General features: G+C 45.3%; 1 protein-coding gene across 3 annotated transcripts in view; it reads left to right on the plus strand.

Moving 5' to 3' along the window:
• Positions 1 to 3,671: 3,671 nt before the first annotated feature.
• The window catches only part of LOC127059602 (uncharacterized), a 37,058-nt gene continuing 15,500 nt past the window's right edge, over positions 3,672 to 25,229 (plus strand). The window contains exons 1-7 of one of the 3 annotated variants that reach the window (XM_050974365.1): positions 3,672 to 4,530; positions 6,485 to 6,568; positions 7,368 to 7,556; positions 8,726 to 8,848; positions 9,637 to 9,809; positions 13,170 to 13,309; positions 15,149 to 15,266. The gene's annotated coding sequence lies outside the window, so the exon portion shown is untranslated. Of the gene's footprint in view, positions 4,531 to 6,484; positions 6,569 to 7,367; positions 7,557 to 8,032; positions 8,849 to 9,636; positions 9,810 to 13,169; positions 13,393 to 15,148; positions 15,267 to 25,229 lie in introns of those variants that run through there. The other 2 variants (XM_050974368.1, XM_050974366.1) reach the window with 2 other exon arrangements.

The raw sequence follows: 25,229 nt of genomic DNA on the forward strand, positions 1-25,229 counted from the left end.
CCCAGACCTTCCAGCCAGGGGTGATGAGCTCAGAGAGCAGACCTGGCAGAGAGGCATGAGCAACTGCAGCTGAATCAGTTTCTATCTCCCCTTGATGGCCATTGAAATCCACCCAGACAGAAGCAGAATCACTTTCCATCGTGGGACTCAGAAGTGATTGGGTCTTTGTTGGAAGTGGCCAATTTCTGAAAAGAAAAAAAAAAAGGTTTTTCTCAAATTTGTATCCTATTTTTTTTTCCTACCTGAAAACCAAACACCACTCAGGAGTTTTCAGTCTGTATTCAACAGATATTTAACAGATTAATTTTATGCAGACGCTGGGCAGGTAACAGTCACATTTAACTACTTTTGCTGCCTGGGAGCTGAACCCATCATGACTACCTGAAGGTAAGCCAGGGAGGTGTCCTTGAGAGCCCCAGGACTTTATTGTACTAATTTATTTTACCCAATTCACTAACTGGGGAGATGAAGTACAACAAAGCTGCAATGCCACCAGTTTTGTCAGTCTGTAATTAATTTGTTGTTTCCACAGACAATGGTACCATATTTAATTTTTAGTAGCTCTTTAATTCTTTGTGACCCTAAGAATTTTCTCTCTGCTGACAATACCCTGTAGTTTATTTCTGTTTATTTCTGAGCATTGTTCAGTTTCCTGTTTTGTAATAGAATCCCATTAATTTGTCACTTATTTATACAGAACTCATTACTTATCTTCATTCCTCATCTTTGTGTAGCTCCTGCAAATATACTTTTACTGCATAATCCTCTCATTTGATATTTCATTCAGCACTTTTATGTAACTGACATGACATTTTTCCTTTTCCTGCCTCTGAATCACTGAAGATTTTCTCAAGTGCTTTTGTCCTAAATGTACGTTATGGTCTCCTTAATTTTGTGCTTATTATTGTGTACCCTTCAATCACAGCTTTATAGTTCACTTTATTTTTTGTATTCCTTTTCCAGCTGCAGCGCTTTCTGCTTCCACTCCTGATTTTAACACTCTAATTACTATCCAGACCTGACATTATGTGTTAGATTCCTTTGCTAGATTATTTTATCCACTTTTAATTCTCATTTTTAATTTTGTTCTATCAGTAGTGTTTTCCTCCTGCTCTGACAACTGTGCAGCCTATCCTGATTCTCCCACATCCCTCCTCATCCTGCCCTGTTTCTGCTTCCCTTCCCCACTGCCACCTCCTAGCTGATACCATCTTGATGAATAAATTATCAAGATTGTTCTACAAGAAATCTGTCATGGGGTGGGTGACCTCTGTTAAATCTGAGCTTTAGCTCTGAATTCCAGATCAGCACTGCAGGAGCTGCTCTGATGGAAATGTGTAGGAAGGGGTGGCTGGCAGTTTCTTCTGAGGCCTTCCTGTCTCTGTTCTGCTTTCCCATCCTTCTAGGATTTATCACTTTTAGGACACCCGAAGTGACTTGGAAAATGATTTTTGCCCCATTGTGGCTTGATTGGAGTCAAGTTCAAACAGCTGTGCTCAATACACAGCCTGGGGTACTCTAATATTGAGTGTTAAGGAATAAACACACACGGACACATGAAAAGTGTGTGGGTTTTCCCTCCACCTTTATTCTTTCATGATTAATTGATGATGGAAGTGCCAAATTACAATTATGATAACCACTCCTAGATTTTACTTCAGCCAGGGCAAGGGAGAACTGGAAGCCTCTGTTAAAGCATTCTCTGAATATTTTTTCAAATGTTCTAGATTAAGGGAACACTTGTATTGTTTGGCTTTTATTAACACCTTAAAGGAACTCCTTCAGCAGTGGAACAGAAGTCCCAGCGGTGACACAGTGAACTTTCAAGGTAAAACATTCATTTTAATGTTTTCCATTTTGAAAATGCTGCAGAGATCTCAGACCTTCCATAGTGGAAAGAAACATTAAAAAGCGACAAAGTGAAAACAAAGTGGAAAAAGATGGGTGGAAAATGAAGATTTTCAGTTACCTGGCTTCTCCAGGCTGTGTCTGAGAGCACCAGGATCAGGCTGGTGTTTAACCCCCTGTGCTGCTCTTCCAAGTGGAAAGTTTTCCAGAGAATTTCTGCCTCTGCACCACAGCTCCTCAGCGAGCGGGGCCACCGAGGGGTGAGGATGATGATGGTGATGAGCTCTGGCCTCTGATGATGCCTCAGGTTTAGCTTTTATATTTTTCAGACTCCGTGCTGCTTTAGGGTGTAACTCTGAGCCTTATGTCAGGGTGAGCTCTCTGCACAGGGCAGGCGGGCAGAGCAATCCTTCTCCAGCTTGTCCAAGGACAACTGGGGCAAGCTCCAGGCCCAAAAAAAGGATAAAAAATGGTGAATTGAAGAGAGAAAAACAAGCTGGGTGGAATTCATGACCTAAAGCTGGGATGGGACAATGAACTGCAAGGTGTAAATGGAGCAGAGCTGATCCCAGGGAGAGACCCTGTTACCATTTTGGGGCCATTTTGGGTCTCCTTGGGGGCAGCCCTGGCTGGGCTCTGGTGCTGCCCCAGGTGCATCCATGGAGGAGATCCTTGAATAAATCCCTGCTTTATTCTGTGACTCTGCCCAGCCTCTGCTCCAGCTCAGCCTTCCCTTCCCAAGGCACCAGGCTGGGGCTGTGGTGATTGGGGTGCACTCAGGGAGTTCTGAGCCTGCCCTCAGTGAAACCCCTGCAGGGTGGTCCCAAACCCAATAACTGAGGGGGCTGGGCTGTCTGGAGACCCTCTCTGTGCTGGGGCCATGATGGTGAACAAGACTGTGATTCATTAAGCTCGTTAGTCCAGGTTAGTGCTGCAGGCACGGAGTGCAGCTCCTCTCTGACAATATTTGATTTGTCAAACACACCAAGGGTGGGAATCAGCATTCTCTGCCTCAGAGCTGTGGCTTTCTAAATGCAGGTGGGGCAAGCACAGTGATGTCCCCAGATGGGAAACACCTGCTGTCCCTTCCCAGGCTGAGGAATTCTCAGACTCAAAAGTGGAGGGCAAATCTTCTCTTTTCTTGTACAATGGAAGAGGTTTTTAACATGTTTGTGTGTAAGGAATAAGTGAAAAACTGATAACTGAGTGGATTCCTAGACTGAGAAAGGGCTGGGCAGCAAAGAGTCTTACAGATCTTGATTTGCTTTAAAAACTGTTCTTTAGGCTCTCAATGCATCTGTGGTTTAAGAATTTATTCATTTCTTTTACCTGGGAGTCTAGCAGGCCCTGCAGGTGCCCCAGAGGATGTTTGGGGCACTCAGGTGCTGCAGACACAAAATCTGGATGCAGGAATGGGCTGAGGCAGAGCCATGCAAGTCCTGGTCCATGAGCATCTCAATTCCAACACCCCAACAGCTCTCCTTTATCCCCATTATTAGATCACTGTCTTATCCTTTATGAGGTCTCTTTCTGCCTTTTCTGAGGCTTTCACAGGAGCATTTAGAGTTTAATTTCTGGTAATTGTGGCTCCATATTAACTGCATATCCTTTATGTACATGAATAAGTCTCATTATGCCTGTATCTTTTCCCAGGAGAATTATCCAAGAGACAATATTCACCATGCTCAACTAGGCAAAGCAAACTGATCATTTCTGTGCCAGCAATTCTGCAAAAATATAAATCCACCAACTGAAAATCCAGTCTTGAGAAAGCAAATCTTTTAAAAGAAGCTTCAGCCAGCTTTCTTGGAGGCATTATTCTCCTGAAATATCTCACATCAAAATAGCAAAAAATCAGTTTCATTTTAAAAAAGTGTAGAGGACTGTGGGGTTTGTGTGCACGGGTCTGAGATGCAGGGAGAGCAGAGAACAGCAGACAGCTAATTCTTAGTTTAGAGCCTGGGTTTTTCTGTGTGTTGAAAGAGTCTGTGTGACCACAAAGGGAATAATTTACAGCAGACTTTGGAGGTTTTTGGGAGAAAAGGATGTATTTTGGGGAGCTGGGAAGAGAAATCTCTGTATTTTATCAGAATGTGTTCAGGCCTGAAGAATGACATTTTACACAGTAGAAAGCTCTGAGGTTCAGGATTCAGCCATGGCAGAGTTTGGTGCAGAAATGGAAAACGTGGCATTTCCAGGAGAGCACTGGGAGCAGGACATGAGGGCTTGGTTACAGTCATTAACTGCAGCTTGATTAGAAGAGAACAGAAATGCAGATTACAGTGGAAGTGTGGTGTGACACAGTGCAAGAATGCCTGCAGAAGTGCAGATGTACAAAACTGAGCAGAGTTCCTCAGAACTTGCATGCCAATGCAAGAAAACACAAGTTAATCTCCAAAGGCATGCACCAGGGATTGCCACAGTGCTGCAGCCGTCAGGGGATGGATTTGCAGAAGCCTCACTAAGAATACCAAAGAAAACAGGAATTACAATAGGAAGATAATGACTTTTACCATGCTTTACACCAGGTTGTGCAGCCCTGCAACACCCCCAGCCACAGAGAAAGCAGCTGGGAGGTGGAGGAGCAGCAGATCCTGCAGAGGGAAGACTCTCACAGCAGTGTCACCCTGTGCTGTGGCAGCCCAGGAGACTTCTTGGGCTGGAGGATGTTCTTTCCAAGAGGTGAGTCCACAACTCTCCACCAGTTTGGTTCTTTTAGGTTCATTTTCCCCTCCCTTCCAGTGCCCTACGATTTGTTTCGTTCTTTGCTCGTGTCCCACAGCTCACCCCTGGCAGGAAACGTTCCCAGGTGTTCCCATGGAGTGTGTGTGCTCCAAACTGGCAACACCAGAGCAGACCTGTCCTCCTTGTGCCCTCCCAACCCCTCAGGGGTCTCTCAGAGCCCCGAGGAGCTCTGGGGATGTTTTCCTCACCTGGGCAAGAAGTGTCAGTGCAGATTTTGGGGACTGGGTCTCAGGAGAGGTTTCTGCACTGGCAGTGGTGGCCAGGCCCTGGCACAGGTGGGGTCTCCATCCCTGGAGGTGTTCAGGGGGTTCAGATGTGCTGCCCAGGGACAGGGTCAGGCCCTGGCTGTGCTGACCAAGATCTTACAGGGCTTTTCCACCTTTAGCCATTCCAGGATTCAGCAGCTCCTGCTGCAGCTTTCCCCACCTCTGAATGTCCACTGAGTCCCCCTGTGGCTGCACAATCATCATCCACACTCATCAGTATCTTTACTTAAAGTCAGCAATTACTAAACACACTCAGATCAGGCATTTATTTTATCCTAATTTAAAGAGAGGCATGAGGAATCCAGCAGCTGCTCCGTTTATTACTCAGTATACAAAACCTTATTTCTGTAATTTCATGCCACTCTTTGTGATCTTGTTTTTTTAAAAAGGAAAATCAAAAACTTTTTTCAAAATTCTGCTCAGAACATAAATGGATTGGCTCATGTTCCATTTCTTCTCTTTTCTTTTGATAACTCCAGAGTCCCAGGGACTCTAAAGCTCTGGGAATTCCTCTGCTCCAGTTATACCTTGTTTGTACTGGGGGAGGGAGGAGAACCTCCCTCATTTTTTGGATCACCACAGAACTCTCTGAATTCATTCCAGAGGCTTTCCCCCTTTTGCAGGGAAACATTGGGAATGACTTTCCCTGCACTCCCAGCACGGTTTCTGGGCTGCTTGGCTGTTTATTTACCAGTGCACTGTACAGCACTTACAGTGGTATTTTCCATCTGCCCAAAGTGTTTTGGGGAGAGAGACAGAAAGTGAATCCAATACTTACTTCCAAGGCAGAAATCGATTTTAACTAGAACCAATGCATTTTTCATTCCTTTGCAGCTCAGGGCTGGCTTGGTATTCATGGTGCTTTTCCTCATGCAGCCCATGTGCTGAGTTTCATTTGCAAAGAGGCAAGCACAGGGAGAAAGGCCCAGAGGAGCAGAGCCCTCCTCCCTCCTGCAAAAAGGAAATCCCTCTCTCTGAGCACTCTGTCTCTTCAGCCTGGGAAACCTGCTGCCAGTGGAATCCTCTCCTGGTGTCCAGGGCAGTGTGGAACAGATCTGTAGTTTGTTTGAAGGGCAGTTTGCATTCAATCAGCAAACATCTGCAGTAACCCAAAGGAAGAGGTAAAGCATCAGCACTGGGAGAGTGAGCAGAGACAATCAGGTGCAGCAGATGCAAGTGTTATCAGAGAAAAGCAGGGGAGCCAGGCTGCTCTAGGAGACCCCAAGTGCCCAGGGAAACAGAGTTTGTTCCCTGTCCTGCCACACAGAGCAGCTGTTGGAGGGCTGCAAAACCCTACAGGAGAAAGTCAAAGGACAGTGGTGGAAAATGTTTGGTTTCACCAACTTCTAATCTCATGGATTTACTGAATTCCAATCTAATGATTTATTGACTGCTGGGTGCAGGTGCAATTTCCCATGGAATCCTCTCAGAGAACATTGATGAACACTGTGTGTTGTCCTCGTGCTGATCACCCGCCCCAAAATCAGAATCTGGCACCCTTGTGCCCTGGCTGTAGAAGGAGAACTACTCACACCCACACAGATGCCTGTAATGTGCATTTTGTTCACTTGCTCAAGCACATCACACCCAGATATCCAGCTTTTATTTGCCTTTTGCATTTTCAGGGCAGCAGACAAAATCCTTGCTGGGACTGAGTCTCTTTGGGAAGGCCTGTTGGTTTATTTGGGTTTGGACTTCCTTCCTTGCAGGTACAGTGGGCTCTGGGTGGAGTTAAGTGACTTTCCCTAAGGCATCAGAGTTGGCAGGGAGGAAAACTCCAGAGCTGAGGCAGGCTTTAGTGGCTCCCAGCTTGTGCTGTCACCCAGCAGCCCTGCTCTCAGCACTCCCAAGCTCTACAGAGCTCCTGGCTGGCACCAGGGGCAGAGGTGACATTTGGGGGGCTGTGGGTGGCCATGGGGCTCACAGAGAGCCCCCCACAGCCCAGCAGAGCTGCCAGGGCAGGTCAGAGTGCCCACAGCACTGGTGTGTCCTCCCACACAGCAGGCAAACAAGTTCTGTGTGAATGCACATCTCAGCAGCCACCAGAGCAGATTACTGCCAAAATCCCTCTGTCAACTTAGCAGCAAATCTGAACACCAGCAACTTCCCTGGCATGGGGATAATGGAGACAGGAAAATGCTGATTTCATGATGCTGCCGTGAGCTAAAGGAAAATAAGTGAAATGCTGAGCAGGAAATTATGTCAGTTTACCTCCTCTTCCACTGTCCTCCTTTCAACTTCCTTTTGTCTGTCTCTCTTAACTCTATCTCACATAATTTTTCTCATTTTACTCACGTTCTGATGGTCTTTCTTCAAGACCAGTTTTTTGTATGCATAGCTATACCCACTCTTCCCATATGCATCAAGATGCCACTTTTATTCCTCTTATTAATGATTCTTCTCTGTTCTGGCTTTAAATTTTAAACACCAAAAGATTTTGCAAGTCTCAAAAATCTTACTGCTTAATAGTTCATATTTAACTCATGTTAAACTGCTTTTATCTTGCAGATGTCAGTCCTTCTGCCTGGTTTATCTCCCTTTAGACTCCATGATCAGTTTGTTAATGGTGAAGCAGAGAACTGCAAATGTTTAGAAATATATTTCAAGTACAAATGAAAATTCATATGGCTGGAAGGTGTTAATAAAGAAAAAAAGCTAGAACTTCTGGAAGATTCAGGTCACTCCTCTACTCCAAGAGTAAGATTTACATTAGGGCCTGAAAAGCAAATTCCACTACTGACTGACATTTCTTTTTCCTGGAAAACAAAGTTTTGGAAACCTTTAATTCCCCACTGAAATAAAAATGGAGCCACTTAATAGTTTTCAGAAAGGGGAAATGTTATCCTAAAGTTTATACTGGGCATTTGCTTGTGGGTCCCAAATTTCATATCAAAATATTTTCATTCCAGAGCACTGACTAAGGCAGAGCAGGAGCTCAAGGGCTGCCACAGAGCAGTCTGGAAAGGGGCCTGCAGCAGCTTTTGGTGCAGGATTCCAGCCCAGCTCTTTGCTGGTGGTTTCACTGGCTCTCCTGAACAATCGCTGCCTTGTAGGTAATGGTTTTAGACCAGTGAGCCAAATCCTGCCTGCCTTTCTCTTCAGTTTCACTGGGAGCTCATAAGCAAAGCCTCAGAGCTCAGAAAATGGCACACAGTCCTGTTTCTGAGCTAAAGGGAGAATTTGGGGTAGGTGGAATGCAATTACGAGGCTGGAATTCAGCCAGGCTGCAGGCGGGAGCTGTGAACCTGTCAGGTGGCTTTGAAAGGGCTCAAAGCTGTCCCCAAAGCTGAGGGAAAACAGCAGTGGGCTGGGAATTCCCTGAGCTCTGCTTCCAGGAGCTTTGGGCTGAAAATTCCTGGGGCCATTAGGCTGATCATTCTCTGTGCTCTACTCCCAGGTACATTGAGCATTCCCTGAGCTCTGTTCCCAGGCACACTGGGCTGAGCATTCCCTGAGCTCTGTTCCCAGGCACACTGGGCTGAGCATTCCCTGAGCTCTGTTCCCAGGTCCATGGGTAAGGGGGAAGCTGAGGAAGAGGAGGAGCTGCTTTGCAGAGCATTCAGAGAAAGGCAGGGAGTGCCAAGGGTGGGAGAAAGCCCCAGGCAGTGTCAAACCCCGAATTTGTGCCTGCTCAGGTGAGCAGCAGCAGGGCTCTGCTGTCACAAAGGCAATAAAACACCAGGGAGCTGTGGGCTGTGGGTTATGGAGCAGCCCTTTAGCAGGAAATGCAAAGGGAGAGCAAATTAAGGTGCAGAGACCTCATCCAAATCCAATTTTCTAAAGCATTAGAATTGCCTAAACAGAGCTCTGTGACTGGTTATTAAATGATGAGAAGTTCTTTATTGCCTCTCCCCACTTGCCTGGAGCCCAGAAATTCCTTTTGGTAAACAGGACCCAGGCAGAGCTGGGCTCAAATTGAGACTTTCCTTTGGCTCTACGCTATTGGAAGAAATAAGGAGAGATTTTGGATGCCTCTGCTCAGTCCCCAGGTGGGTACAGCAGTAATTAGAAGGGATTTTTCTGCTCTTTTTCTCCCCTTTACCAGTGCAGTTTTTCTAGACAATAACTTTCTCTAGAGATTCAAGTGACAGACTGTGTTTAAGTTAGGAAACAGCACATCAGAAATAGCTGCTGGTTGCTGGATTGGCAGTGCTGGACTCCAAGATGCCCCACAAAAATATGGCAGAAACTGGAAAAACTTGAATTTCTTAATCAGTTTTCTTCCCAGCCCTTCTTTCCTCCATTAAGTGATGTTTTGAAAGCCCTGTCTGTTTTCATCTGTATGTTGAAATAGCATGTTATTTCAAATGTTTCTGTATTTTTCCCCTTCCTTTTTAATTTTAAAGTATTTTCCTGAAGTTAAAATTAGTTCAGAGACTGTTAAGAACAGCAGTGATGCAGTGTTTGGCATTTTTCTGCCCGACACTACTTCAATAAAATATGTTTTACTGATTAGACGCATGTACAGGAAAACTAAATGACATTTCCTTAATCAGATTGTCAAAAATCTGGGCAAAATTGAAACATAAAACCCAAAATTTGGACGTGCGTGTAACAAAGATATTCTTTGGAACCAAAAACCCCAAAAGATCAAAAAAGCCTATTTAATTCTTTAAGAAACTGTAATTAACTTTTGTAATAAATGTTCTTTCTAAATGGCTACACAGGGAAGCATCTTCTGAGAACGGAATATGAAATAATCTTAAGGCAATTACAAAGAGGTTTTTGATTTACAAAATTTAGTGTAATTACGTGATTTTCTTTTGTGTGCAAGCAGCCTTGGCATTGAACTCCCACAAAACGATGAGTCACATGGAGCTGGTTGTTTCCTTGAGAACAGCAAAAGCGAGTGAGAATTATCTTGGAATTCAGGAGCCCAGGAGTGCCACGGACGAATCGAATTTCACAGCGGAGCCCGGGGCACCAGGCTCCCCCTGATGGCTGCAGAAGGTGAGCTCTGGAGCCCTTGGAGGGTGTGCAGGGTGAAATCCCCTGCCCTGAGCGTGGGGATGCTCTCAGCCCCCAGCTGCAGCAGAGCTGGCTCCAGCAAGGATTTCAGATTTCATCTCCTGCCAGGAGCTGTGGGAGCCTGTGGTGATGCACTGGGAGGAGAACAAACTGGGGCACTGAGCAGCTCCTGCTCTGGGTGAAACCAGAGCAGCTCAGGGGTGCTGAGTGCCTGGGGGGTGCAGCAGTGGGTGCTGCAGCACCTGCGGGCAGAGGGAACCAGCAGGGACACCTTTCAGCCAGGGTTAGTTAATAACAGACTGAGTCTGTTCCCTTGGACAGAAAACTGCCCATCCCAGGGATCTCGGCCCACAAAACCATTTGGGTTACATCCCGTTTTTGTCTGCGCCCAAAAATTGCTTGCAAATTGCTTACAAATAATCTCTGTCATTTCTTTTGGTTTTCAAAGTCCTTTTTACTGCTAAATTCATGGCTGAAAGGTGCTTTGGCACATTGTGACAAGGAGGTGTTCTACCAAGAGCAGGGATTCAGTTATAAAAAGACACTTTGGATTAAGCAGTGCCTTCTGTATTTTTTCAGAACTGCAAATATTTTTTTTTTGCATAGGTTTTGTTTTATATAAACAATAATTAGAATGAAGTTCCTTTAAAAACCCACAATCAGATGTCAGCAGTGCCCAGTGACAGGATGAGCAGCAGTGGGCATAAACCATGATGCAGGAAATCTCATTTAAACATAGGAAAATCAACTTTTTGGTAGTTAAGGTGGTGCCATAGGTTTGTGACAGGCTGAGAAAGGGAATTCTTGGAGAAAGTGAAAACCAGACTGGCCCAAGGCCCTCTGGGAGGGGTGGGAGCAGCTGAGCTCAGGAGCTTCCACCTCAGGGATTCCCTGGGAAATATAAACCAGCAAAAGGGACTGCTCCCTGTTTTCAGAGAAAGGAAATTCTAATTAATGCACCCTTTTCAAAATGAATGATGCCCTTGCTAACACAGTCTTTGGAGCAGGAATCTATATTATAACTCATTTTCTTCCCCGGATTCTGGCTCTGGCAAGGACTTGTTGTGCCATCTCTCTTCATTAGGAGGTCCATGACATGTTCACAGGAGCAAAGCAGGGCCTTTGCAGGACATCTGCCGGGGGCTGGAGACACACTGAACAATCATTACACAGATTAAACAATGATTTGATTTATTCCATATCTGCTTATATGGGGATGTCAAAACTGCCTCATGCCTGATTCATTTCCAGGCAGCCTCTTGCCACGGCACAGATGTGGGCAGGCAGTGACAGTGCAGATCTGGGCAGACAGTACAGATGTTGGCAGATGTGGGCAGGCAGTCCAGATGTGGGCAGGCAGTGACAGTCCAGATGTGGGCAGGCAGTGACAGTGCAGATCTGGGCAGGCAGTGCAGATGTTGGCAGATGTGGGCAGGTAGTGACAGTGCAGATCTGGGCAGGCAGTGCAGATGTGGGCAGATGTGGGCAGGCAGTGACAGTGCAGATGTTGGGAGATGTTGGCAGGCAGTGACAGTGCTGTGCCCACAGCTCTGCTCTGGGCTGGCACAGAAAGGCTCAGCCAGCCTGGGAGCAAAGCGCATCCCCCAGGGCAAGAGCACAAGCACATCTGTCCTTGGGTGCTTCTCACATCTCCTGGGCAGAGGGTGACCAGCACAAGGAGAAGTGCTGAAATCAGGTAAGGACAGTTAACTAGGAGAGGAAACAAAGAAACCAAACTCTGTTTCAAGAATTTGGTTTTTCCCAAATTTGTTTTTTTCCCAAATGACGAATAAAACTAACTTATCGTAGTCAGAAACCTTAAAAATAAATTCTGGTAATTATCCTTTCACTTTTCTCTGCACGAGGATGGTTGCTCGAAGACATGAGAATTTTATGATAGACTTAAAATCAACATTTTTTTTTGTTTTTGTCTGAAGCAGGTAAAGGTTTATTCTGATTGTACAGATAGTGAAGGTTCTACTAACTGAAAATGGAAAGATAAATAGACAAAAAGTATAATGCAAACTTTATAATACCTCCAAAAAGGTGATCTTGCACTTCTTTGTTACCATGTATTCTAATTTAGATGGCTGGAGCATGGTGAGTGATCCATTGCTATGAAACATCATTTATAAAACACCACTTAACACATCTCATCTGAAGTAGCTATTATTAGCAGATTGTTGATTTCTAAAGAGCAGGAAAAACCATCAAAGCTAGAGGTGAGATAAAGGATGAAATTTCACTTTTGTGAGTAGTTTTTAAGGAGGCAAAACAAACCATGTTAGCAATTATTATCCTTAATGGAATGCCATTATTTTAGAAATTCCTAAGGAGGTAAATCTGGAGGTCAGGTTTAGAAACACACAGAAGCATCAGCAGCACGGGGATGAAAACTAAAATGTCCCATCTGAGAGCTCTTCCAGCACTGTTTTGGCACAGCATCAGCCACTCTCCCACCTCCTCCTCAGGCAGCAGCCAAGGTCACCCCCACGTCCCATGGCACAGGATCCCCCCGGGCTGGGCTGGGCCCTGGAGGGAGCTGGGCTGGGGCAGGAGCAGAGTCCCCACTCCAGAGCCCACAGAGCCAAGGCTGCCCTGCACTGCCCCTCCTGAGCCTTTCGATTGTATTTCATTTCTTACAAAGTCCGGGCTGTTGGGTTTTCTTTTCCCTGGGGTTGGGAGTGCAGGAAGCCAAAATATTCCTAAATGGGGGACGAACCCATGTTAGAGCTGCAGTAGGGTTTTTGTTTCATTTTTAATTTTTTTTTTTATAATTATGTAGGAAGAATTATAGCTCATCTCATGGGGTGCATTTTTTGGGGGGGGGTAATGTGTATGTTTGGTATTAGAATCTTTGATTTGCATTGTTGAGATTTGGAGAAAGCTTTTTTAAACTTTTTTTGCATTTTTGTGGGTTTTTTTTTAAATTTTATTTTTAAATTTTTGTATGTATGCTTGTAATCTTTGTATCTGTTGGGTTATGTATAGTATTCGTATATGCTTGGAGGTTTTTTATATAGTACATATAAATATATTTGTATCTATATAAATATATATTTTTATATTACAAATATATTTGTTTGATATGTAAATACCAAATATAAATTATTCAATATATATTTTGCTATATTATATATATTATATATTTATTTTATATTTATTATATATTATATATTATATGTTATATGTATATATTATGTTATATGGTATATGTTATATATATATTATATATTATATTTTGATGGGGTTTTTGTTATTTTGTTTTATTACTATTAAAGTAGAAGTGTATTTTAATTTTGCCAATTTTTTTTTTATTTTATTTTGAATTCTGCCCAACAGGAGTGGCCGTGTGTGGAGATCCAAGCCCTGCCCTGCTGCAGCCCAGCCCAGGGCTGAGGTCTGTCCCTGTCCTGCTGTCCAGCCGGGAGTGCCCATGGGATGCTCAGACTGAGCTGCTCCCTGCAGAGCAGCCCCAGCAGGTCTGACAGAAGCTCTGAGCTCTGGTGTCAATGTCCATTCAGGGATGGCCAATCCTGCAGGAACTGGAGCCATGAGAAATGGAGTTTGTGTTAGACATTGCAGCTGCTCTTTAATTTCAATTCCCGAGAGTCAATCTCCAATCTCCCCCCTGGTCAGGGCACTGGAACACTGCATAATTCACAGCAGCTCTCCTTTGACAGGCAGCACTCATTATTGGCTGCCTTTTTTTTTTTTTTTCTCCTCCTAATTTTCCATTCTTTCAGAATATCTCTGATTTTGAGGCAGAACCAGGAAGTTTTTCTGAGGACAGCTACAAGAGATTGCATAGAAATACTTTTCCAAGACTTGCTTACCAACAAGATTTTCCCTTTATTGTTTTTCTAAACTAATAAAATCAGTGTTTATTATGCATTAATCATCTCTTTCTATTAGAGAAGTGCAATAAGCACATTTTATTCATTTATTTGTATGCTATCACTTAGATCCCCTCGTTTTTAGATCATGGCTAGGTTATTCAGGGCTCTCTGCAGACCTATAACAAAGGAACAAGCGCTCCAGAGAATTTACAGTATACATGAAAGAGAAGATGAAATAACAGAGCAAGGCAGACAATCAAGGTTAGGGAAGAAAAGGAAGATAAAAAAATGAACAGAACGAGGCAGAAAGCAAGAGTCACTCATGACTCCTGGTCAAACAAGACACAAATGTGATATTTGATCAAAACCGCTCTGAGATGCACAGATGTTACAGAAAGTAACAAGATCTGCTTGCATTATTTCCAATTAATTACCTAATATCACAGCCGTGTTTACATTGTAGGGACTGAGACTCCCTGCCTCTGCTTGCTTTTCAGGCTCTTTTCCATTTCTCTCAGAATTCTGAGCCCTTTTTTCCTCAGGTTCTTTGGCTTTACCTGGTTCTGCTGCTCAGTTTATCAGTAGTGTTCTCTGTGGACAGTTATCTATTTCTTTGGGTGTTTTTTGTAATTAGTGGCTGATTTTGAGAACTGATCTTTCATGTTCTGATTACAGAGATGCTAAGAAGGAAGTTGTATTATTTTTTGATTATATACAGACTATGCCTTGGTCAGCATTCTATGTGACTGTCAGCTCCCTCTCGCTCTAAATTGCCAACTCAAGATTCAGAACATGTCTCTTCCATTGAGGAAACCTTGACCAAAGCTAGCTTCTACCTCCAAGAAAGATTATTTTCCTGCTGTCTGACATCCTGCACTGGAAAATGTTTAAATCTGAATTATCTCTCACTCTCTAGCTTTTCCTGTGCTCACGTTTACCTCCACAGCCCCATGCCCTACACATTCAGGTTTATGGAATCCTTGCAGCTTCAGGGGAAAACACATCTCACTAAGTACACACCAATTAATTCCTGCTTCAGGATTCTAATGGCTCCTGTTCTTGGGTGATTTGTCACTCCAGCCCCTCGTGGACACAGCAGAATTTGGTGCTGTGACATTCTGGAATTCCCTCCACACCTGTGCTAAGGGCACAGGCTCAGCTGATGAATGCCCTGTGCTTTGGGCACTGCTGGGTCATTAATCACATTAAGAAATAGGCCTAACAAGCCATAATTTCAAAGAAGGACTGTGTTACCAGCTCTGGTTTTAGTCAGAGTGAAGCAGTCTGTGACTATCTCTGCCCTGGGGTGTTGCCATGTCCTTTTCCAGGCACGCTCCCCATGCCAGGGATCTGAGCTGGGAATGGCACAGAGCTCCCTCCGTGCCCAGGAATGCCCTGAACTCTGCTCCATATTGCACTGATCACAGCCAGAGCACGGGCAAACCACTGACCCTAATCCTCAGTTACTCTTTCTGTGACCAGGAGCAGAAAGTGCTTGGCAGCCCAGCCTGGAGGAAGCCAGCAATCCCACCCAGAGCTGGAGCCATCCCCCAGCAGCCCTCTGGGACTGCCATCAGCAGAGGCTGCCTTGCTTCTAAAGGTAAGTGACTGCCAGCAGCAGATACAATTAGCCTCACCTGTTCTTTAGAAGCCACACCTGCCATTAAAGTTTTAAAGAAAGGAAATCTTAGCTGAAATCACCTTTGTAGTTGACTAACACTCCTTTCCATACAATTTTGTTAGAGCAGCATAAACTCGGTGTTGACACAGCCTGAGCCTTCGAAGCTGGGCTCAGTTTGTGCAGCTCTCCAGGCTGTAAGACTGACACTGATTCTCTCAGATTTCACACAGATTTTCCACTGCATCTCAGTATTTTATAGCCAGCTTTGAGCAGGTGAGACTGTGAGGAACAATTCCCTCTGATGCCGAGCACAGATCCTGAGTGAGCACCTCCCACTGCCACAGGCGAGTGCAAAGGGACAAAACACATTTGGGCACTGGTCTGTGGACTCTTGTGAGAGGGGGATGGTTGTTCCTCTGCCCTGGTTCAACTCCCTGAGCACAGCACCCCCAGGTCCTTTCCTCAGTGCTGGAATTGTACCAGGACCTGCCAGACTTCAGATATCCTCCCTTGTTTATATCTGAATTTTAAAAAAGCCAAGCATCTGCACCTGGTCACCTTGAGTGGCCTTCTAAGAACTAGTCCAGAAAGTCAAACCCTAACTTTTTACAATCCCTCTTTGCAAGTAGGAGAAAAAAGAAGACAGAAATATCACATTCCATGAGAGGAAAATGGGAACTAAAATTGCAAAGGTCACTTTTCACTTGTAGCTGCAAAGATCTGTTACCTCAGGTGTTGCAGTGTCAAAGTTCTTTTATTCACTGAGGTGCCACCTCTCCTCATGCTTGTGATAAATTCTCCTACAGTCACACATTTAATGAGAAGTAAACAGGTTTTTTAGAGCCTTGGACTCTGCAGGAGCCAGTGCAGGTAGAAACATTCGTGGTTTCATGTTCAGGTGTTTCTTTCAGGGCATTGCAGCAGTAAAAACTTTCTCGTTCATACACTCTTCAGTGAAACTCTGAAAGTCCAGAACAAGTCACAGATGTGTTAAATAATATTTTAAGCTTCCTAATTTTGTCTTAGCTGTCAGGTGAGGGACCCTGCAGGTGAGAGCCCACCTGAGGCCATTCCTTGGGTTCCTGGGGAGGCACCAGGGGCTGGCAGAGCAGCAGGGGTGGCACTGCCTTGGTCCTTGTCCCCTGCAGGACAGTCTGAGCTGCTGCAGAGCTGCCAGGGATCCCCTGAGCAGGGATGGGCAGGGCCAGGCTGGGCTGGGCTCTGTGCAGAGGCACATCCTGACCTCACCTGCCCTCCCTGCAGGCCTGGGAGGTGGGCAGGGCAAGGAGAGGCAATTCCAGGGCTCACAGGGAGCATTTGAGCCTTTCCAACCACAGAACCGGGTTCAAATCTGCTCAATTCTGAGTTTGGAAATGCTGGTTTATCTGTTTGTGTAGGGTGCTATAAAAAGCACATCACCATGGCATCCCAGCTCTTTCCAATTAAAGAAAACCATTCCTACCATTTACTTAGCAGCTCTGACAATAGCCTGCAGCAGCAGTAAAACAACTTGACTGCCTGGCATTTTACAAGATAAATTCTTCACTACACTCTGTTTTTTCTTGCACTGTTGCTTGCAAAGACTTAAAAAGTTACTGCTCCTTCAAGGGCTGGGACTGGTATTGCTGCACTCGTTTGGGCCATGGATCACTGGCTACACTTTGGGCCTTCACATGCCACTCTGAGAAAAATCAATTTCAGTCTTGAAGAGCTCAGGCTGGTGTTGCAGAAGATCAGTGCACATTTCCAGGTGCTGCAGGGCATTGGCATCTTGATGTGGATTCAAGAAAACATGACATAGGTATGGTGCAAAATTGCTTCCTCTCGTGCTGAGGGATCCTCTGAGGAAAATTGCACAGTAAATCAGAATAGTGGGAGGGCGTGCAAGGCCCAGCAGCTGCAGTAAACACTTCCACATTTCTCACAATCTTAGCACAAAAAAACCATAAGTTATGTCACTAACTACAAATGGCTATGCTAATAAGAGTTGCAGGTACAATAGGGAAATCAGATAATATTCAATATAGAGATTAAAAATAGCACATAGCTGATGTTGAGGAAAGAAGCAGTTTGAGCCTAGTAATGGTTAGAAGTATTTAAAAACCTTCTGTCCAGCATTAATTGTCACCCAACGTGGATAAAATGTCAATATTTACTCTCTACTGTCACTATAGGGCACAAAAGAACACACACACACTGCTGCTCTCAAGGTGAAGAGAAAAAAGGGAAGTTTAATTTCTGACTCCAACATTTATAGATTCCCAAAAGTGAATTGGAAGGGTGACAGTGCCACCTCTCCAGTGATGCTGGACAAACCAACAGGCCATCAAATTTCTCTTCCTCCATAAAAGACTGCAAAGCAATGAGTGATTTACATAAAATGTGTGAGAAAGTTTGTTACAAAAATGTCAACATCAGAAGGCTCAGAAAATCTTAGGAAATTAGGGCGACAGTCTACCTTTGTTTAAATTAGATTTTAAATCTCTGCAGCGTTTTTATACATCTGCAAAGCTGGAGAAAAGATCATTTGCTTTCTTTGCCCTGCTGCATTTCCACACAGACAGGAGAGTTAATTTCCCAGTCTGTGTAATTTAGCAGGGGTGTAGCCCTGTCTGTCTGAAGGGCTGGGGCTGCCCTAGCACAGGATATTGACTGTGCCTCCCGTGAGCACAGCCAGCAGTGCTGAGCCCAGATGAGGCATTCATTCTGCTGAGCTCTCAGCAATCCTCTCTGCCAGATCGTGTTCTGATCGCTCTTGAAGGAGCAACTCTGTCTCCACAGAGGTCATGCTAAATCAAGTATCATCTGTTTGTAAAAATTTAACTTCCTGTGGGTCAGGTGCTGTCTGTCCTCCTGCAGCTGGCAGGAGTCAGGTGTGTTCTGGTGCAAGGATAAAGCAGGAGGTTCATTTCCCTGGGCATCCAGGCTGCCTTGGTGCAGCTCTGGGCTTCTGTCTGAGCCCCACCAGCTGGAAGCTGCTGCTGCTTCCTCTGCACAGCACCAGGAATGAAATCCTCTCTGTAACCTGCTGGATTTCCTTCCCTGGGCCCTCCTCAGCCAAGCTGGCAAACAGAGCAGGCACAGGGGAATTTTGCTGATCAGACTGAGGGGAGTGGAACAGGTTTGGGGCTGCTCACAGGAGCAGCTCCAGCAGGAGATTGGTGGCAGCAGGGACCTCCAGGCACTGCAGGGAGGTGACCACAGCATCACAAAATCACAGCATCACAAAATCTCAGAATCACAAAATCACAGAATCACAAAATCACAGAATCTTAGAATCAAAAAAAAAAATCACAGAATCACAGAACCACAAATTAAAAAAAAATCCCAGAATCACAGCATCACAGAAGCACAGAATGAGCTAGGTTGGAAAAAACCTTTAAGATCACCTAGGCCACGCTGTGATCTGGGATTATTGCCCCAGCCTTGCTTTACCTGCAGAAGGAGGTCTGAACACAGTTGAACTGATGACCAGGGTGTGGATCCTAGATAAACAGAGGCTGGAGCTCTCCAGTTCCCAGAGGAAGCCCCAAGCACACAGCCAGCTGCAGCTCAGGAGCAAAACCAGAGGAACAGGCAGGGAGGTTGAGCAGACAGACTTCTCTGAGGATTTACTCCTCTTTTTTCTGTACAGTTTTCCAGAAGACACAGTCAAACAAGCAGGTGTGGTATTGGAATACACTCTGCATTCTTCCCACAACAAATATGGATTTGTGCACAGACAGTCAAAACTTCCCCAGTCGTGCCAGCTTTGTTTGTGCCGTGTTGGGAAGAAAAAGGAAGGTGAAATTCACTGCCAGATATCAGCTCTGTACCACAAACTGGATAATAAAGGAGCTGTAAAATAAGATTGAATTGAGAAATTCCAAATCTATGACTCAACTCGATCATAAACCCAATCCTCACTGAAATATGCAAACCAAACAAGGATGTTTAAAGGGCTTCATTATGCAAATTCTGGGTGTTTTTCTGATTGTTTCCTTTAAAAAACAGGTGGTGATGGTGAGGAGGATTTTGTGACAAATGATTTTGACATTTGCACATTTTGCTGAATGCTACTGGACACCTGTAATATATTGTAATGATTTATGAGCAAAGAAGCCTAACAGTGCTGAAGTGCTGATATCTTTTCTGCAGTTCTGGCAAAGATTTTCCAAACAACAATGTTCTCCTTTTGTAATTCAGGGTTTCTATAGCACACAGAACATTTACATTTGTTCCCACAGGGGAAATTTCACAATGACATCACCAGCACTTTATCTTCCTTTTTTGGGGATGTCTTTGAGCACAAATCAGTTTTTACATTCCTAATTTTATGATACTCCAGTTACAGATCATTTGTGTGACTGAATATCTCCTTATCCAAAATATTGTCAGGATATCCAATCTTGCTCAGGTTCCCTTCTAGTGGGAGCGAGGCTTCTGCAGGCATCAAATACACTCAATATAGTTCATTCCAAGGAAATCTGAAGAAAGAACCACTTTATCTTGGAGGGGGTGCTGTTGTTCCATTTTTGTTTACAAGAGTGTTAACAAATATCAGGAGCCTGGTTGATAAATTAGAGCATCAGGAAAATAAAAAGGAACTTGGGGCAATGTGGGACCCGGTCCATTCATGGCAGTCACCCTCAGGAGGGGATCAGTGGTTCTGTTTTCAAAAACCAGAGCAGGAAGGATGGGTTCAGGCTCTGCTGGTGCTGTCCATGTGTCCCAGGCCAGAATCCCTGGAGCATTTTGGTGCAGAGTTCTCCGTGGTGGTTCCTGGTGCAATTTGAGCTCTTTGATTTCCATCTCATTTTCCTTGACAAAGAAATCTTACAAAGAGCAATTCCCCCACTAGAAATGAATCCCACTGCTCAAAGCTGAGTGGAGCAATGTAAGCATTTCCTGGAAATCCTCCTCGTGCTTCTGTGGGATCCACTGTCACACTCTGAGATGCATTTGATGAAATCATGGCTGTGCAAACCCCCTTGTGTGAGCCCTAGCATGTAATTCCAGACTGTTGCCATGCTGTTCCAGAATTGTTCTTCCTATACATTGGCTTCCCTGACCATATGTTAAAAGTTTATTTTCAGGAGCAGAATCGGTGGATAGGGCTGAGTTATATTTATATTTTCCTCCCTGAGAGCAAAACTCAGTTTTGGAGATTTTCCTAATTAGTCACCACCTTGAATGGAGAGGGCTCAAGGAAGAATGCCTCATCCATGGTCTAGTTTTCCTTGCTTTCCATTTGTTTCTGGTGCTGGGGGCAATGTTTAGAGCAGCAGTGCTGCTCATTACCCTGCTTAGGACTTGACTGTTTCCACAAACTGCCAGAATCTTTTTTTGGAGAAAAATATACTTTTCCTCTTAGTTTGTGTTTCTAAATCCAACAGACACATCACATGCCATTTCCTCTTTTTGCAGTTTCTGCAATGCCATACTTTATGTACAAAGCTAAAATTATCTGTGTGTTCAATTATAGGTGATTTCAAAATTAGCTCATTTATGGAAAATATTTTGGAATGAGTGTCTAAAGCAGCTCTACCCCTATTCCTTTTCACACACAAGAGAAGCAAACCCACATTTTTTTCTGTCTTCCTCTCCTTACTGCCTCACATGAAAAGCAGATTTTTTTTCTCTGATAATTCCCTGTTTTGCTGCATTTTAGGGCATCTTTGAAGCAGCTACTCTCTGCAGATAACATGGAAGGAACAGAAAACTCATAAATGAATTAGATAATCTCCTTCAGCCTCAGCTGGCTCCAGTGAGTGCTCTTTTAAACCTCATCAGCTTGTTTGGACTTGCAGTGGCTGTTCAGGAAGGTCTGGAGCCTCTCCTGGTCATGGCCAGGTGTGCACTCCACAGCTGCAATGATTTTCTCTTGTTAAACTGGGGTAAAGGTATCTGAGCTCAGCTGAAGGACATGCATGGGAAATATTGACTCAGAAGGGGGTTAGAAGTCCAAAAAATGTGAGTTTGGTTTGTTTAATTTTGGGTTAGCCCCACTCATTGCACCTGGTGGTTTTCCTGCTCTGTAAACAACAAATTTATCAGGTACTGAATCAAACCAGAACCCTTCACCTCTACAAGGAGGATAGTAATTTGCCAGAAATACATTAAAATGATAATTTGTGAGTGTTTTAATGAAATTGTTTTGACACAGAGACAGGAGAAGCAGCAGAAGGATACAAGAAAACCGTGAGTAAATTACCTGACCTTAAAAGCCTCGCCTAAAATATCAAAAGAAAAAAACCAGTTTTTATTTTTGCTTCAGTACTTGTGACACTTCTCACAGACACATTTTCTTTACCTGTGGTGCTCTGAAAGACCTTTTGGAGGCATGAATGATTGAGAGAAAAACAATTAACATTGTTTTTACATCAAACATCTTTATTAATATGGACACTGTGTGATTTAGCTGTGCCTAGCTTCAGAACATGAGGTTTTGGAAGACAAAGTACAACCACTATTTAGAATGAATGTGAGAAATAAGTATTTGTGGATGGATACTTCACTGAAAATTCGAGTTTAATTCTTATTCAAATTGAATTTCCTTTGAGAAAGCTTAAGGCCATCAATCTCTTATCAGACAACAAAACTGACTGTTATTCATTCCAGTTTGGTTTGGCTTTTTTCATTAAACCTGACAGAAGTGTGGTGAACTAATGTGTTTGTGAGCCCAGCCTGCAGAACCACAGCAGATTGACAGTCCTGTTCAATTGGGGAAGGAAAGAGCTTTGGTGCAGTTTGTGTCTTCTGATCCTTCCCCTCGGTTCTGATTCCTCTCCCCTTCCTTTTGTCCCTTGCTGGTTTCCCCGCTCTGTTCCTGTTGTGTTTTGTTCTTTGTTCATCCTGGGCTGAGTTAGGGCAGAGTGAGGGTGCTGCTGGTGTGGACTCACAGCTGGCTGAGCTGTCTGTGCTCACCAGCTGCTCCACAGCCACCCCAGTGTGACACAGAACTGTTTCCATGGCAAAACCTTTGAAATCTGAAGGGAAATCCTTGTGAGCAGGGATGCCGTGTCTGGCTTGCCTTCAGCAGGACAGAGCAGGGATGGGATTCACCCTGGGCCAGGGCCATGAGGAGCAGAGCTCTGCAGGGCTGCTCCAAAGGCACTGCAGGCAGCTGGGGCTGGAGCAGAGCAGACCCTGCCCTGTGCCAGTGCCCAGCCCTGACACACTCACCTGGGCTGGCTCAGGTTTTGCACCTGCAGGGAGCCTTTCACAATCCCTGAATGGTTTGGGTTGGAAGGGACCTTAAAGCTCCTCTGGTCCCACCCCTGCCATGGCAGGGACACTTCCACTGTCCCAGGGGCTCCAAACCCCAGTGTCCAGCCTGGCCTTGGGGACTGCCAGGGATCCAGGGGCAGCCCCAGCTGCTCTGGGCACCCTGTGCCTCCCCACCCTCCCAGGGGACAATTCCTGCCCAATACCAGACCTAAATCTGCTTTCCTGTAACTCGAGGCCACTAAAGTTCATCAGACATTTCCTCATTGTCACTCTGCTCACTGCTGGTTGGGCTCTGCAGCTGTGCTCATCTCTGACCAGTGATCTCCCCAGCTCTGAGCCTCCCTTTTAGATCAACACTATTGCTTTCCTCCCCTCCTGCTCTTTAAAATAATATTGATTTGTTTGTTTTGCCAAAAGAATGCTTTTAGGGGACCAGCCAGGACCAATGAAAGTCACAGATACTAATTAAGGCAGTCACACATTAATAGATTGCTTTTCTAGAGGTTTGAAATCACCATATGCTGTAAAGTCAAAATTAATCCTCTTTAAGTGACATGTAAATGAGGACAGGTTATTATTTGGGAAACAGGAGCAAAACCTGTAGCCTCTATCTCATTAGGTTATTTTGGTCTAGAACCATTACAATCAGTGTTGCTTGGGGCTGGAACAGATGCCCAGGGTTGTGATTAAAGATATGTTTATGGTTATATTTTAAAAGAGAGCCCCAGAGATGAGGACACAGCAGGATTCTGTATCCAGGCAGTTCTTCTGAGCGGGGAGGGGACAAGAATGACATTGCTCACCTCCTTCCCTTTTTGGGAACAATACTTTCAGGAATAAAACTCCACACTAACAGCAGGAGTCCAGCTGAGAGGTTTTGCTCTGAATGTGCTGCTCAGTCACGGCAGAAGCAGCACTTTAGGTAGATTCAGTTCCATTTTTCCTCCTGATAGTTGTATCATTAGGATTTTGCTTGAATTTCAGATGCTAAGTATACAATAACAGAAAGTGATTAATGGCCCATCCTAGGGAACGTGGCACGTCAATAAAACTGCTCTTTAATAGCTCTGCTACAATTCCCAAGTTGAAAGAATTTCAAGAGTCACTTAGGACAAAACCTATTTTTCTTTATCAGAATTCCTTAGCAGTTCTGTGCCAGAGCACAGAGGACAGGAAGGGCTCAGTAAGCACACAGAGGATTATTGCCCCTCTGCTCCCATCCTCTCACTCCTGATCAGGGAAGAGAACAACAGAAATATTGCTTGCAGTTCCTTTCCTGTACCTCCCACCATCCCAGCAACCAAATTAACCTGGGCTGCAGAAAAAGGGCTGGAAATATCACTGACTGCCAGCCAACAGAACACAGGAGCTGTGTGCCCAAAAAGCATTAATTGGAATCTCCAAAAAACCCATTTGTATCCTTTGTGAATTTTTGTGGGACCAAAAAATCCTTTATCAGACCTCACCTGCTTCTCGTGGGGGTGTGTCTGGAAATCAGCCATGGATTGGATAGAAGGTGAGGATAACTCCCAGTTTTGCATTGCCCCAGTGTCCATTTCTTTGGGCACAGTTTGTGCCCCCAGGAAGGAGCAGCTGCAGCTCCTGGGGTCAGGTAGGCCTGCTAAAATAGAGCAGTTCATAAAAGGGAAAAACAAAACAAAAAGCTCTAGATGTCTAGAAATGTTGCTGCTGAAAAGCTCCAAAATTACAATACTCAAACTGATTGCATGAAATTTCCAGCTGTTAAAAGCTGAACTTGATTCCTCCTTTAATCACTCTGAACACATAATACTTGTCTAAAATTAAAGGTCATCCACTCACCCAGGGCCCTACAAACGTGCTTTGACATGGAAAGGTTTACAATTAAAATCCACCAGGGCTGGGAGGTACCAGCAGGGCCTGCAGGGATGGAGCAGGGCTGCTCCTGGGGCCAGGGACCGTTTTTATTTGGAGCTGGGGCTGACAGAGAGGGGCTGGGTGGGCTCAGGCAGGGGTCCCTCCTGCTGCCCCTGCTCCTGGGGGGGCTGGCAGCTCTGACCGGTGGTGTGGCCACGCTCAGGGGCAGGGACAGGGGTGCTGCCCATGGCCAAAGGTGTCCCAGTGCCTGCCAGCCACACCTGCAGAGCTGGGACTCATCTGAGGAGAGCCTGGGAGCCACAGCCATGTCCTGGTGCAGCCCCAGATGTGCAGGAGGCCACCAGGGTCAGGCACAGCCCCAGATGTGCTGGGGGCCACCAGAGTCAGGCACAGCCCCAGATGTGCTGGGGGTCACCAGCGTCGGGCACAGCCCCAGATGTGCTGGGGGTCACCAGGCTCAGGGACAGCCCCAGATGTGCTGGGGGTCACCAGGGTCAGGCACAGCCCCAGATGTGCTGGGGGTCACCAGGCTCAGGGACAGCCCCAGATGTGCTGGGGGTCACCAGGGTCGGGCACAGCCCCAGATGTGCTGGGGGTCACCAGGGTCAGATAGCCCCAGATGTGCTGGGGGTCACCAGGGTCAGATAGCCCCAGATGTGCTGGGGGTCACCAGGGTCAGGCACAGCCCCAGATGTGGCACAGATCAGGCTGCAGCCAAAGATGCCAGTGCCCACTGCAGAGCAGCAAGGGGGGCTCAGCCTGGCCCAGAGCAACCCCAGAGCTGCCCCTGAGCCCTGGCAGCAGGAGCTGCAGGGGGCAGAGCTCTCAAGGCCATCCCACTTTGATGCATTAATGTTTAGGAGAAATCTGCCTGTT

This window comes from Serinus canaria, chromosome 4A (assembly GCF_022539315.1).
Source record: "Serinus canaria isolate serCan28SL12 chromosome 4A, serCan2020, whole genome shotgun sequence".
NCBI lineage: Eukaryota > Metazoa > Chordata > Aves > Passeriformes > Fringillidae > Serinus > Serinus canaria.